The 13,707-nt window shown below is 37.5% G+C and overlaps 1 protein-coding gene across 3 annotated transcripts in view; it reads left to right on the top strand.

The window, feature by feature from the left end:
* gpr153 (G protein-coupled receptor 153) overlaps positions 1 to 13,707 on the top strand; it is a 73,457-nt gene continuing 59,750 nt past the window's right edge. For all 3 annotated transcript variants that reach the window (XR_015498442.1, XM_087265458.1, XM_087265459.1), the window contains exon 1: positions 1 to 299. The gene's annotated coding sequence lies outside the window, so the exon portion shown is untranslated. The remainder of the gene's footprint in view (positions 300 to 13,707) is intronic.

Below are 13,707 nucleotides of genomic sequence, written 5' to 3'. Positions count from 1 at the left end.
ATTCATCCTCCTCCACCAGCGAGACCTCAATGAGAATGCCGCGATAACGGACAACCATTGTTGTTTCACCGCTCTCCTCCATGAGTACATCATCTGTTCACCTCTGGATGTGTAAATGGTTCTCTTTCTTCAGCGGTTACCGCCACATATAGCAGTAATGTTTCCATTTCTGAAGTGCCGTTCGTGATGTTCCCGCGTTTGGAATAAAATAGCGCGCAAACCGAAACTGAGGGAATAAAGCATGACGATGAAGAGACAGCACGTTTAAATCAAGACATATCCACGGGGATCTGCAAAAGGTAGGTTTCCAGAGTCACTGTTCCATTCGCAAAACATATACAGTCAATATAGACACGCAAATGATGTAATATTGATTATTATAATGCATATTTGAGCGGAATATGCTTGCACAACTAAACCTCTTTTTAACTGCTTCAGTGGATAGTGTTTAATGCGATATAACATTTACTTGTTCTTTCAGTATGCTGTAGGAAGTGAACATTCAGACGTGAAGATATCAATGGCTTCAGTTAACACAATTCAACATTATCAGATGTGACATATCGCCCACAGAGCTCACATTACAGACATCATAGGCTATTTTGAACACCTACACGACTGCAGTCAACTATTCATTACTGCAAATGTCCTTTATTAAGCTGCTTCATTTGTATTTAGCGATTCAGTGGCAGCACGGTGTAGAGAAACGCTAACACGTTATGTCACTTTATCGGTGTACTATTGAGGCATTAAGATTATAAACAATAAAAGAATATTATCATCAGCTTCTTCCTTCAGCTGACTCTAGTAAATGGATGCGTTTAGCCATCATCTGCCTGACAGTCAGTATTAATAGACCAGGGGAGTAAAAGTGGTTTACATGGGCACAGTACTAAGAGATAATAGATATACATGCATAATTAATCGAGAGCTGCACGCAAATGAGCCTATTCAGTTTGTCTCCTGTCGTTTTCAAATTATCAACATTTCATGTAAGCCTACTGGGTTACATTAGTCACCAAAGTGATTTTACTTTTACTTAATTTGCTTGAATGTAGGCTAACACTTCACATTTGGATGTTTTATGGCTGAATCTTTTATTTAAAGTGTAATCCCAACATTACATTCACTCTACATTTCCTCCCTCTTATTATTTAGAGGACATATTTATTTCATGCTAGAAAGTGCTGGTTCTGTAACCAAAGCATTGTGTACACACTTTTCTCTTCAAAAGTTTGCAAACGTAACTACATATCTATTCGCATCTGTTATTTTAAATTGTTTTGTCATAATGTCTATCGTAGATTTCTGTTGTGAAGAGATCAAAAAATAAATCTTTGTGTATTCGGTGTCTTAATTCAAGTTTTAGAAACATCAAGAAGAGATGCGATCACTTTATGAAAAGAACAGATTTAGGCATTTATTTACAAATGTATTTTTAAAGTCTTTAAATTCGGCCACAGAAACTCAAGCATGCCTGCTTGACTTGACAACCAATGAGGTTCCTTCGTGCATGTCTCATTTGCACATTGTGCATCAGGAAGGTATGGCTGAAATCCAAAATTAAATCTAGTCTTCATATGAAGAGATTGTGTCACTTCAGAAGACTTTACCACATTTGATAAATATTGTTTTAATCGAGAGTTCTCTATTTTTAATGTTTAAAATATAGAACATGATAGAGCAGCACGGTGGCTCAGTGGTTAGCAGTGTTGCCTCACAACAAGGTTACTGGTTCGAGTCCTGGCTGTGTGGAGTTGTTCGCATGGGTTCCCCCACAGTCCAAAGACATGCAGTATAAGTGAATTGGATTAACTAAAATTGGCCGTAGAGTATAAGTTTAAATACAGGCCTGTGGGGGGGTCGGGTGGTTTGGAGGACCTACTCCTCACAGACAAAGGTCCATAATTTGTCCTGTACATGAGCTCATTTATCCTATTTTGACTGCTATGCCATCATAAATAGTGAATATAGCTCATTGAAAAAGGTTTTAAGGCCAAGTGGAATCCTCTGTTGGCAGTGTGACTTCAGCTAGTCAGTTTTGGCCAATGGTAACAATTATTTTTCCTGAGTCCAATATCCAGCTGTGCAAGAAAACATACAATCTGATGTAAGTGAAGTTATCTTTCGCTACTGTACTGCTTTTAAATAGAGAAAATATTTTACAAGTAACTTTTATTCTAAATTTTGGACCTTTTTATTGAAACAAAAAATGACCAATAAAAAGGTGTGAAGAACCAAAAGCTGCCCATATTAAAATTCACTTGAATACTTTTTTGGCTATTGCTGTTATCCATACATTTTCAAATGTAATTTTTACAAGAAAGGCTAGAAAAATTGTAAAGTTGTAAATTATGTATATTATTATTATTATTATTACTTTTATTATTATTATGTAAATAATGCTTATATTGTCACTAATGCTTCTCAAAATTAAATAAATTCAGAGTATAGCGTATTTTTTTGAGAAAAAAAAGAACCACCCTCTTCACCAGGCTGTCTACGGGCCTGGAATGTGAGAGTGTATGGGTGTTTCCCAGTACTAGGTTGTGGCTGGAAGGGCATCTGCTCCAGAAAACATATGCTGGAGTAGTTGGCGGTTCATTCTGCTGTGGCAACCCTTGATAAATATGGGACTAAACCAAAGGAAAATGAATGAATGGAACATGGTACGTTTCATTGTAGTTTTCCCATGTGACAAGGGGGTACACGCTTTCTAACAGTTAGTCAATGGATGTGTGCTTAGTTTAAAGTTTTACTAGAATGGAAGAAGCAGTATGTAGTATAATCTTTAAGTTTACAGACACCATGCTATACGCTTCATAAATCAGTAAACGGCGTCAATGGTTTTATTTTAAACCATGCATAATTAGAGACTATTACAGGTAGGGTACATAATGCACCGATACTGTAATACTACAAAATAAATGTCGCTTGTTTTACATTTTAATGTACATAAGAAGTTATGAAAGATGACAAGGCTTTAATTAAAGTTATCGTGGTTTTATTTATTTATTTATTTATTGTTTTAACATTATTTATACAATGTGTAATTTTCTTTAACCTTAAATTATATTCAAATTAGGTTGAGGGCAAGATTGGGAAAAAAGGGCTTTTTCAAATTGCATATTAGTTTTTCCCTTGATAATGATAATTAGGCAATATGTGGGGGGCATTCCTGTCCCTTTCTCATGCCCTTCACTTGCTAACTTCCTTCCATCTTGTTCCCTCAGATATACATCATTGATTACATCACACAAGTGTTCTCTACTCGCAGCACATCTGAATTGGTTTAAAAAGCTCCTATTATGCATTATTAACGCTCGTATTTTGGTTTTGGGGGTCTCCAACAACAGGCTGATATGCATGTAAGGTCAAAAAACACATTCATTGCTTCATTTTCTTTTCAGCTTAGTCCCTTTTATTAATCAGAGGTCAAACCGGAGCACCAGGAGGAAACCCACACCAACATAGATAGAACATGCAAACTTCACACAGAAATGCCAACTGACCGAGGAGGGGCTCGAACTAGCCACCTTCTTGCTGTGAGGCATTCCCACTGCACCACTGTGACGCCCACTTTCATTGTCTTATAATATGCATTTATTTTTACCTAATTATTACAACAACTCCAATATAATTTGTTCAACGATTCATTGGTTCTCTAACCCCTCCTTAGCGTGATGCTAATCTTCACTGATTGGTCTAATTACCCAGTCTGTTGCGAATGGTCAACTGGGTTTAGCACGAGACAGAGAAAAATGTCCACCTTATCAACATTGTTGAAGTACTTAGAGTGCAGTGTATGTGTGAGTCCAATGCAGGAGTGCATTAAAGGTGCAGTAGGTGAACTGCTTAAATGCTAACCGGTTAGCATAGTATCTTTCAAATACAAGCCCTCACCTGTCGCCCAAAGCCACGCCTCCTGAAATTGCAAACGCACGCATAAAAGATGACAGAAATCCACAAGATAATATCATTTGCCAGTTAGAAAACTTTATAGTACTTTATTAACCAGTAAAACCTTAACCAAAAGTAAAATCAACGACACACATTCAGCATTAATCCAACAAAAGCTGAACTATTTTGAAACTTGACCGCCGCACGTGTGTAGGAACAGTTGACGGTGGCCATAGCAATGACAAATGGGCAGAGGATCACAAACTCACAAATGCATTTAAATCGGCAAAGAAAGCGGCACATGCCGCACATGACTTCAGACGCGTTATGTGAATATAAAGAGTTAACCATATACAGCAGGACTCAAAATTAACCTTTTTGCTTGGAAGCACCGGTGCTCCTAACTTTCACCTGCTTGTAATGTGTCATTGACAACATTTTAGACCATTTGTTTTCACTGGTAAAATTAGAATTTTGTCATTATCAGATTCCTTCTTGCATTATATTCAACATTATATATAGGCTAGGGTTGTTATACTGACACAGTAAACATTTATTTTCATGCACAACACTTTGTGACATTTTTGGGTGAATTATAACAAATACAGTATGTGACACTTTTAACGTTGTTTGAAGGTGTCAATGTTGCTGTGAAGACTTGTGCGACTGCCTTGCTTCTCTCCTGACCTTTAAAACACAATTGGCTGAATCGTAGAAAAAGCTGAATTACGATCTTGTGTAGGGTCAAATCGAGATTGTGATCTTTTTTCGATTAATCGTGCAGCCCTAGTTTGGTTTTTATTATTATTATTTATTTTTTTACTTTTTTATTTTAGCTTTTTTTTATATATATATTTATATATAAATTCACATTTTGTTTAGAGAAAAAACTTACAGCACAAACTCCAAAAAAAGACCTCAGCTGTGAAGCATGGTGGATGAAGTATTAGGATTTGACACTACTTTACTGCCTCAGGTACAGGACACATTGCAGTCACTGAAGGAACATTGCATTTAAAAGTATGTTAGGATGGCGAGGCAGTGGCGCAGTAGGTAGTGCTGTCGCCTGCCAGCAAGAAGGTCGCTGGTTCGAGCCTCGGCTCAGTTGGCGTTTCTGTGTGGAGTTTGCATGTTCTCTCTGCCTCCACGTGGGTTTCCTCCGGGTGCTCACAGTCCAAAGACATGCGGTACAGGTGAATTGGGTAGGCTAAATTCTCCGTAGTGTGTGTGTGGATGTTTCCCAGAGATGGGTTGTGGCTGGAAGGGCATCCGCTGCGTAAAAACTTACTGGATAAGTTGGTGGTTCATTCCGCTGTGGAGAACCTGGATTAATAAAGGGACTAAGCTGACAAGAAAATGAATGAATGAATGAATAATGGCAGCGAGAAGAAAGAACAACGTAAAATTTACTGTCCCGGCCCATAAACTGCATTACAAACGCCTCAATTAATAATTTATTATTTGTAATTTGATGAAGAGATGATATAATCCATACATAAATGCAAATAAACATATGTAAAAATGAAAGTATCAAAAACTTTAAAGTATTTAAGATGCTGATAATCATTAAACATGTCATAACATCGTGAAAAGTTTTCATTCAGCATTCAAATGCCTTACCATTGTTAGCAGTGATGTTCTGCTCCTCTAAATTAATGCCTGAGGGTAACATGAAATGAAAAGTTCACAGAGAGAGTGTTCAAAGAACAGTATAAACACTTTAGGTTGTGCTGAATATTTTTGTTTGCCAGAGTATTGCAAATTAATTTACAAAAATTATGTTTTTGTTATACAGTGAAGGAAGCACTATCTATTGTACCCTTGGCTCTGCTCACAGGTCTGCTTATTGTCAGACATTCTCTCTTTAATTATGTTTTGGAAACTTGCTCAACATAGCAATTATGTGCAAAGTGTTTCCACTGTAGACGTTTTATACTCCAGCAGACATGTTCTGCTGCTCATTCTGCCGAACGAGATCAATATGACATGCCGATTTCAACCTAAAGTCTCCTATTTTAATGAGCTTGTGTTGGTGAAGTCATAATAAGTGGTAAAAATAATATAAGTTAGAACTTTACAGACAGTCATCGCAAATTAAAATTGCATCAGACATCCTTGCTGTCTTTCTAATTGTGATGTACCTGATGTGTCTGATTTGCAAATGACATTTTGTGTCAAGTGGGTCAACAAGTTTGCAAATACTCAACTGCAAAATGAGGGCTGTGAACTACAGAACTGTAAATGAATAACAGCTTAAATTTAGTTTTGTTCCTCACACCATTAGGTTTCAGGAGACTTAGGGACAGATTTACCAATAGCCTTGCACCAGCACAAACCCTTTTAAAGACACACATAGGGCTGTGGGATATGACAAAAGTCTCACATCATGATTATGATGTACTCACTGGCCACTTTATTAGGTATACCTTACTTGTACAGGGTTGGACCCTCTTTTGCCTTCAGAACTGCCTTAATCCCTCTTGGCATAGATTCAACAAGGTACTGGAAATATTCAGAGATTTTGGTCTTTATTGACATGATAGCATCACGTAGTTGCTGCAGATTTGTCAGCTGTACATCCATGATGAGAATCTCCCGTTCCACCAAATCCCAAAAGTGCTCTGTTGGATTGAGACCTGGTGACTGTTGAGGCCATTTGAGTACAGTGAATGGGCCCTAAGTATGTCAAGAAAATATCCCTCACACCATTACACCACCACCAGCCTCAACCGTTGATCCAAGGCAGGATGTATCCATGCATTCATGTTGTTGATGCCAAATTCTGACCCTACCGTCTGAATGTCCCAGCAGAAATCGAGACCCATCAGACCAAGCAACGTTTTTCCAATCTTCTATTGGCCAATTTTGGTGAGCCTGTGTGAATTGTAGCATCAGTTTCCGGTTCTTAGTTGACAGGAGTGGCACCCGGGGTGGTCTTCTGCTGCTGTAGCCCATCCGCCTCAAGGTTGGACGTGTTGTGCGTTCGGAGATGTCCTTCTGCATACCTCGATTGTAGCAAGTGGTCATTTGAGCTACTGTTGCCTTTCTATCAGCTGGAACCAGTCTGGCCATTCTCCTCTGACATCAACAAGGCATTTGCACCCACAGAACTGCCGCTCTCTAGATATTTTCTCTTTTTGGGACCATTCTCTGTAAACCCTAGAGATGGTTTTGTGTGAAAACCCCCTTAGATCAGCAGTTTCTGAAATACTCAGACCAGCTCGTCTGCCATCAACAACCATGCCGTGTTCAAAGTCACTTAAATCACCTTTTTTCCCCATTCTGATGCTCGGTTTGAACTGCAGCAGGTCATCTTGACCATGTCTACGTGACTAAATGGTTTTAGTTGCTGCTATGTGATTGGCTGCTTAGGCATTTGAGTTAACAAGCAGTTGGACAGATGTACTTAATAAAGTGGCCATTGAGTGTACATTAACCACATGTGAATGATTATTTCTTTTTCACATTTTACTACTCTGTTTCCTTTATTTAAAACTTCAGTGCGAATACTTAATTAAAAAAATGCGGAAATATAAAAAAAGTATGAATAAAATATAGAACAAATCATTACAGTTCCAACATTTGCATAATAAGACAAAGAAAATCTTCCCCTGGTGCTGTTAAACATGTTTCTGTTTGTTCCTCATAATGGCATGTAATATTGTGCTCGTATAAATGATGACAAAGTTTTACCATAAACATAGTATTAATGTCATTCATTCATTTTCCTTTGGCTTAGTCCCTTTATTCGTCAGGGGTCGCCACAGCAGAATGAACCACCAGCTTATCCAGCATATGTTTTACACAGTTAATGCCCTTCCAGCTGCAATCCAGCAGTGGGAAACATCCATACACACTCATTTACAAATACACTATGGTCAATTTAGTTTATTCAATTCACCTACTGTATACCTAATGCAGGAGTGTCCAAACTCAGTTCTGGAGGGCCGGTGTACTGGACAGTTTATCTCCAACTCGCTTCAACACACCTGCCAGGAAGTTTCTAGTATATCTAGTAAGAGCTTGGTTAGCTGGTTCAGGTGTGTTTGATTAGGATTAGAGCTAAACTCTCCTGGACACCGGCCCTCCAGAACCAAGTTTGGACACCCCTGACCTAATGTCTTTTGACTGTACTCATATGAACACAGGGAAAACAATGTATTAATGTTTTAATTTTGTCCATATGATATATGTTTTGTCAAATTGCACAGCCTTGGACAGTGCAAAAAACTAGCAATGAAAAGGCATGGACACTTTAATTATGAAAATATAGATGTCGTAAGTGTCAATTTGGGAAATCGAGATGTGTTCATCATTTAAACAGAAAAATGCTTTGTTAGGATAGGACAATATTTAGCTAAGATACAACTTTTACAATATCTAAAATCTGAAAATGAAAAAAAAACATATATATATACATGAATATATATATATATATATATATATATATATATATATATATATATATATATATATATATATATATATATATATTCAAATATATATATGAGCAATATCACAGTGGTAGCAGTGTGCTATGGCTGTATAGCAGCACTAGGAGGCATACTTAGCGCCCCACCAGTGCTGATATACAGCCATAGCACACTGCTACGAGTGTGATATTGCGTTTATACAACAGTTCGACGGCACAATCTTGTACATAAAAAAGAAAATCAAACACAGAGAGTCTAAAACCCTTTTGTATTAGAAACTACTTTCTTCCGCCATTCATTCACATCTGCAGCTGACATCAGAACAGCAGAAGCCATTACTAATTCACCAACGTCACGTTAGAGCTAGTATTTTAATGATTCTCTATAGCGTAATGTGAAGCAGCGCTTTTAGTGTGTGACCCCCTTAAGGTGATGACAAAACAGCAAATTTTTGCTCACATTTTAAGATTATAAGGATAAACATGGCATGAAATGTCATCCATCTACAGAGATTTCTCACCAGACTGCTGTTGTGTTTGCGATAAGGAGGGACAAGGCTGAATCCAGCTTCTTATTCACAGCTTCTTATTGACTCTATCCGGTCCACTTTAAAAACCACGAGGCTTCTGTTTTTCTGCTTTTTATTCGCGCTCAAGAGAACACACTGAGCAAAGACATATTATGCGGTTCTGGTGCCAACTTGTGGACAGACAACTTAAACAGCCTTTGGCCGCTGACGAGCTCTCAGAAATTGTAAATATTTTAAAATAGGCTCTATTCTTACAAACAAACTGCATAGTTGTAATGTAAACAAACACTTTCTCAACTAAAAGAGCCTCAAACTTGCATTTTGTTGTCAAACAACAGTAATATTTGTCAAACTGTAGCGTCTCTGCTTGTTGCATATGTGGGCGGAGTAATACACAAAGGTGAAATGTGAAGAGGCCTTTGTGTGATGTGTGACTGGCAGAATATTGAACGGTTATCAGCCAATCAGATTCAAGAACCAGACAGATCTATTGCGGCATATATATATATATATATATATATATATATATATATATATATATATATATATATATATATATATATATATATATATATATATATATATATATATATTGAGAAAACCGCCAAAATAACTGCTTAGATATGCATATTGCTAACCAAAATTATGTTTTGATATATGTAGAGAAGAAAATCTGAATAAATATTTTTATTAAAATGTAATTTGTACTTAATATTCAAATTATTTTATAGCATAAAATAAAAATACAATGTATTTTTAGCTATTTCCGCAAATATATCAGTGCAACACAACACTGGTTATGGTGTCCAGTGTCAGTTGAATTATTCTTGCAATGTGATTTACTAAGGTTTCCAGTACTCAGTATGTTGCTATTTGCACCATTATTCAAGCTTTTTGCATCTGTGATGTAATTAGATAGATCCTATGCGCGTCTCTTGATGGAATACATTGCCCATTATGGAAATGAGCTGTTGTGTCTGTGCTCTTTTATCTAAATCGCTGCCTTGCAGAACTTTACACTCTAATCTGCACTTTTATGAGATTGCGCTCTCAAGAAAATTTGCCATTGTTATTAAATCTGTCCATTAGAAGTCATGACGGTGCTTTAGTACATCTTGGAGCTTAGCATTTTAAGTAGCCGTCCTCTTTGCTTAAATGTTAAAGAACAGATTGGCCATCCAGTTGATCTTTCAGTGATAAATGTGAGTCCGGGGTAGAGGTCTTCTTGGAATTGCAATAGCAATAAACAAATACTAACATGTGCACTAATGTGCCCTGATCTTGGAGAGCTGTGCTTTCTGGAAAACACATCCTGCTAATCAGCACATCTCGCTTAGCTCACTGTAGATGTAGGTCAGCATCACATATTTCTTCTCACAGACACACACACACTAGGTTTGTTTCACTATCTTAGTGAGGACATGCAAAGAATTTCATTGTTTCTATATCAGGTTAGTGATACTGTACATGCCTTAACCCTACCCTTAAACCCAACCCTCACAAAAACAAATGCTAATCATTGGATACTAGGGATGTAACGGTATCAGAATTTCACGGTACGGTAATACCTCGGTATGAATGTCACGGTACGGTATTTATTGAATCATTTACAGGAAAAAAAAAACTTTTGAAAATACTCCAAAAAAGTGCCAAAAGTGTCAATGACATACAAATTAGCCATCTATCTGTTAGCTTTGAAACAGGAACTTCAATTTTAATAACAAAAAATTATTAAACCATGTAAAAAAAATAAAGTTTCAATTTAGTATTGTTAAAAACTCATCACATTTAACATTTAATCACTCACTTAGATAGAGATGGGTTTAAAGGAAAATTATCATATAACTATAATCTGGTAAAAGCTGGTATCTCTGGGTATTTACAATGTCCCCTGCAACAGAAAAAAACCCCTCTCATTTGGGACTGAGGATTCTGGGACAAGAGAGATATGACTTGGCCCATGTTGACAGCAGTGGGGTAACGTTGTGCATTGTCTTTCCCCCACTTGAGAGGACAAACCATGAGTGAGATAGAGATCTCTTTGCGGTACAAGTCAATGTCTGCATCAATCTGAACAGTGTGCTGTGTTTCTGCAGTCCCCATGACTGTTATTAGTCGTATTCCCCAACTTGCAGGCACGTGCACACATAGGGCTCAACCTGTGCAGTGTACATGCCCTTTTTAGTCTTGGATAGAAAATGCCCTTCCAAAACGATCAAAAGTGCCCCCGCGACGCGACACAACCTCCGTCCAGTCCAGCCCTTCAGTAGGCGCGCGATAACACCTCTCTTGAGTATGCGCGCTCAACCCCCCCTCGGCGCTTTACAATACGCGCGCCACAACACAGCTGATCAGAACGCGCGCGACAGCACCGCTATTCAGCACGCGCGCGGCGACAACACCCGCTTTAGGTTCGATCATTTCCATCTTTTTTTCATCTCCGCTACTAGCAGCACACTCCATTTCCGCATTACTGGATCTGTAGCGACAACAGACCGCAAAGGATTATGGCCACGCCGGGGCTGATGGGAAATGAAGTTTCAGCTACCTCCCGTTCGCTTCATTCGCCTGAGCAAATTTTCTCAGAAGACCTATAGTTTTACCGAGTCATGCGACTTCGGTAATATTGAAAAAATTTAATATTGCGGTATGACTGTATTTACAATAACGTTACATCCCTATTGGATACTAATGAAAAAAAGTGTTCTGGATGATTTACCGGCATGGACCACGCCACACCTTAAACTTAGACTTTATTGTAATGCTGTATAGGGGATGGTGAGGTGGATTTTGTGCTCTTTGGAGTGTGAAGTTAATCTATATATTCAAATTATATGTGTATAATCTGCTTGTAGACTTGCATACCATTAAAAGAATTAAGGTGCTATGTAGAAAGGGTCATAAAAAGAAGTGGATGAGAAGAGAGCGGGACAAAGCCTGAGTAAACAACTAATGTGTCTCAGGAAATGGATAAGAATAGAGCAACACATGTGTAAACAGATGACAGAGGTGGAATTTGGAGTCAAGAGTTAAACTAGGGGGGTCTTGTGTGATATATGTAGAAATAAGGGAAAAACAGATGACAGAGGTGGAATTTGGAGTCAAGGGTTAAACTAGGAGGGATCTTGTGTAATATATGGAGAACAAAGGAAAACAACGGATGTAAAGGGGTATTTAGGTAAGGCCAAGGCTTGAGTGAGACAGAATTTTTCAGACAGAGATGCTACTGGGGGTCTCCTGAAAGTTCTCCTTTGTTGTCGACAATAAAGTATATTCTTCTGATATTCATAACCTCCAGACTGAGTTTGATTGAGTAAGAGAAAAACCAAGAAAACCACTACAATGGTAAGAGAACAGTGGGATAAAGGGGAAGGGAAGCGGATAAACAGTGAACAAGACGAACAGCGATTACATGGCAGGGTATGCTTTTTATATTCTCTTGGACAGGGGTGTAGATTTAAGGTGGACGGAGGGGATGCTTCCCCATCAATATTCACCGGCCTTTAAAATGTCCCCACCAATAATTTAATAAACTTAAAAAATATATATTAAAATCGCAATGTCAGCATCGACCTAGACGCGCAGAAAGGGTTCACGTTCTGTGATTAAACCTTTCCCTGCTATCATGTGAGAGGCTGTTGCTGTGTGTGTGACAAGCATGGCAGCAGCAAAAAAGGTGAACATGAGCTTTTTTTGACCGAAAGTGTTTCACATAAATGCAATTTCGCTACTGATTAAGCCCATCATAATAATGCCGTTAATGCTTGTGTTTTCCTCCTCTTTAACGCACAGTCTGTCGTTATAGCTGACTGATATAGGCTAGTCTGTGAATAATATGGCCTGCAAACTAACCGCAGAATAAACAGCTAAAGTATATGATCCCTGCCCGTTCTCATAATCTCTAGCATGTCCAATTTCAGTTGAAACAATTTGTTAGAAAAAATACAGCCTGCGTATAGGCATAATGTGGATATATGTGGATATATAAGACATGTTATATTTGCACTATTGACCTTATTCTAAAATGCGGAAGTGCGCCTGTTTTTGAGATTGTCTTAGAACTTCCGATTTAGTCGTCTATTGGAGAAATGACTAGAAATAATAAATGGCAGAAAACGGTCAAACTACTTGCTCTACAAACAAATGTTTGCATGACAATACAGACCAAGTAGAATAATATAATAAGGAAATATCAGTTTGAAACATCAAACAGCAAAACGAGCAGTTTATAATGTCTAAAAATGAATGGAAGTGAATGAGGCCGGAAGTCTCGAGCCAAAAAGATTCAAATGGCTGCACCCGCTCGTCGGCGAAGAATAATTTGAATAGGCTAAAATAAACTGAAGTCTTTATTAAACTCCCATTATCAGTTAATAAACATTATTTTTACATTACACTATCAGCCCTGTTGCCAGCTTATTGAAAGGGTGGTTAATATTTTCTGAAAAACTAAACCTTTTTGCAGTTATTTGCCTGATTTCTATTTAATCATGAGGTATAAATATTGCATATTTGTATTATTGACGTTTTAAGAACTCACTTTTGCTGAATTATCTTGTCGGATGGTTATCATAACCACACTTTCTGATGTACCAAAAATATTTTTAACCTTTTTGTCAAATTGCTTACCATGCAATTTTACTATTTCAAGCGTTTATTTACAAATGTGCATTTAAACTGTATGTTTTATATCACAGTTTTATATATAATGACTATTTTAAATAAAAATATGTAAAGATTCTTATTTTTAAAATACAATTTTTTTATCATCTATCATAAAGTTTTAGAAATCTGTTAAAACTTGTTTTAAATTAAACACTGAAGCCTACAGGCAAGCAAACTGGC

Source organism: Danio rerio, chromosome 8, assembly GCF_052040795.2.
Source record: "Danio rerio strain M-AB ecotype USA chromosome 8, GRCz13ab, whole genome shotgun sequence".
NCBI classification, from domain to species: Eukaryota; Metazoa; Chordata; class Actinopteri; order Cypriniformes; family Danionidae; genus Danio; species Danio rerio.
The sequence above is the reverse complement of the archived record's forward strand: the minus strand, read 5'-3'. Positions and strand labels throughout refer to the sequence as shown.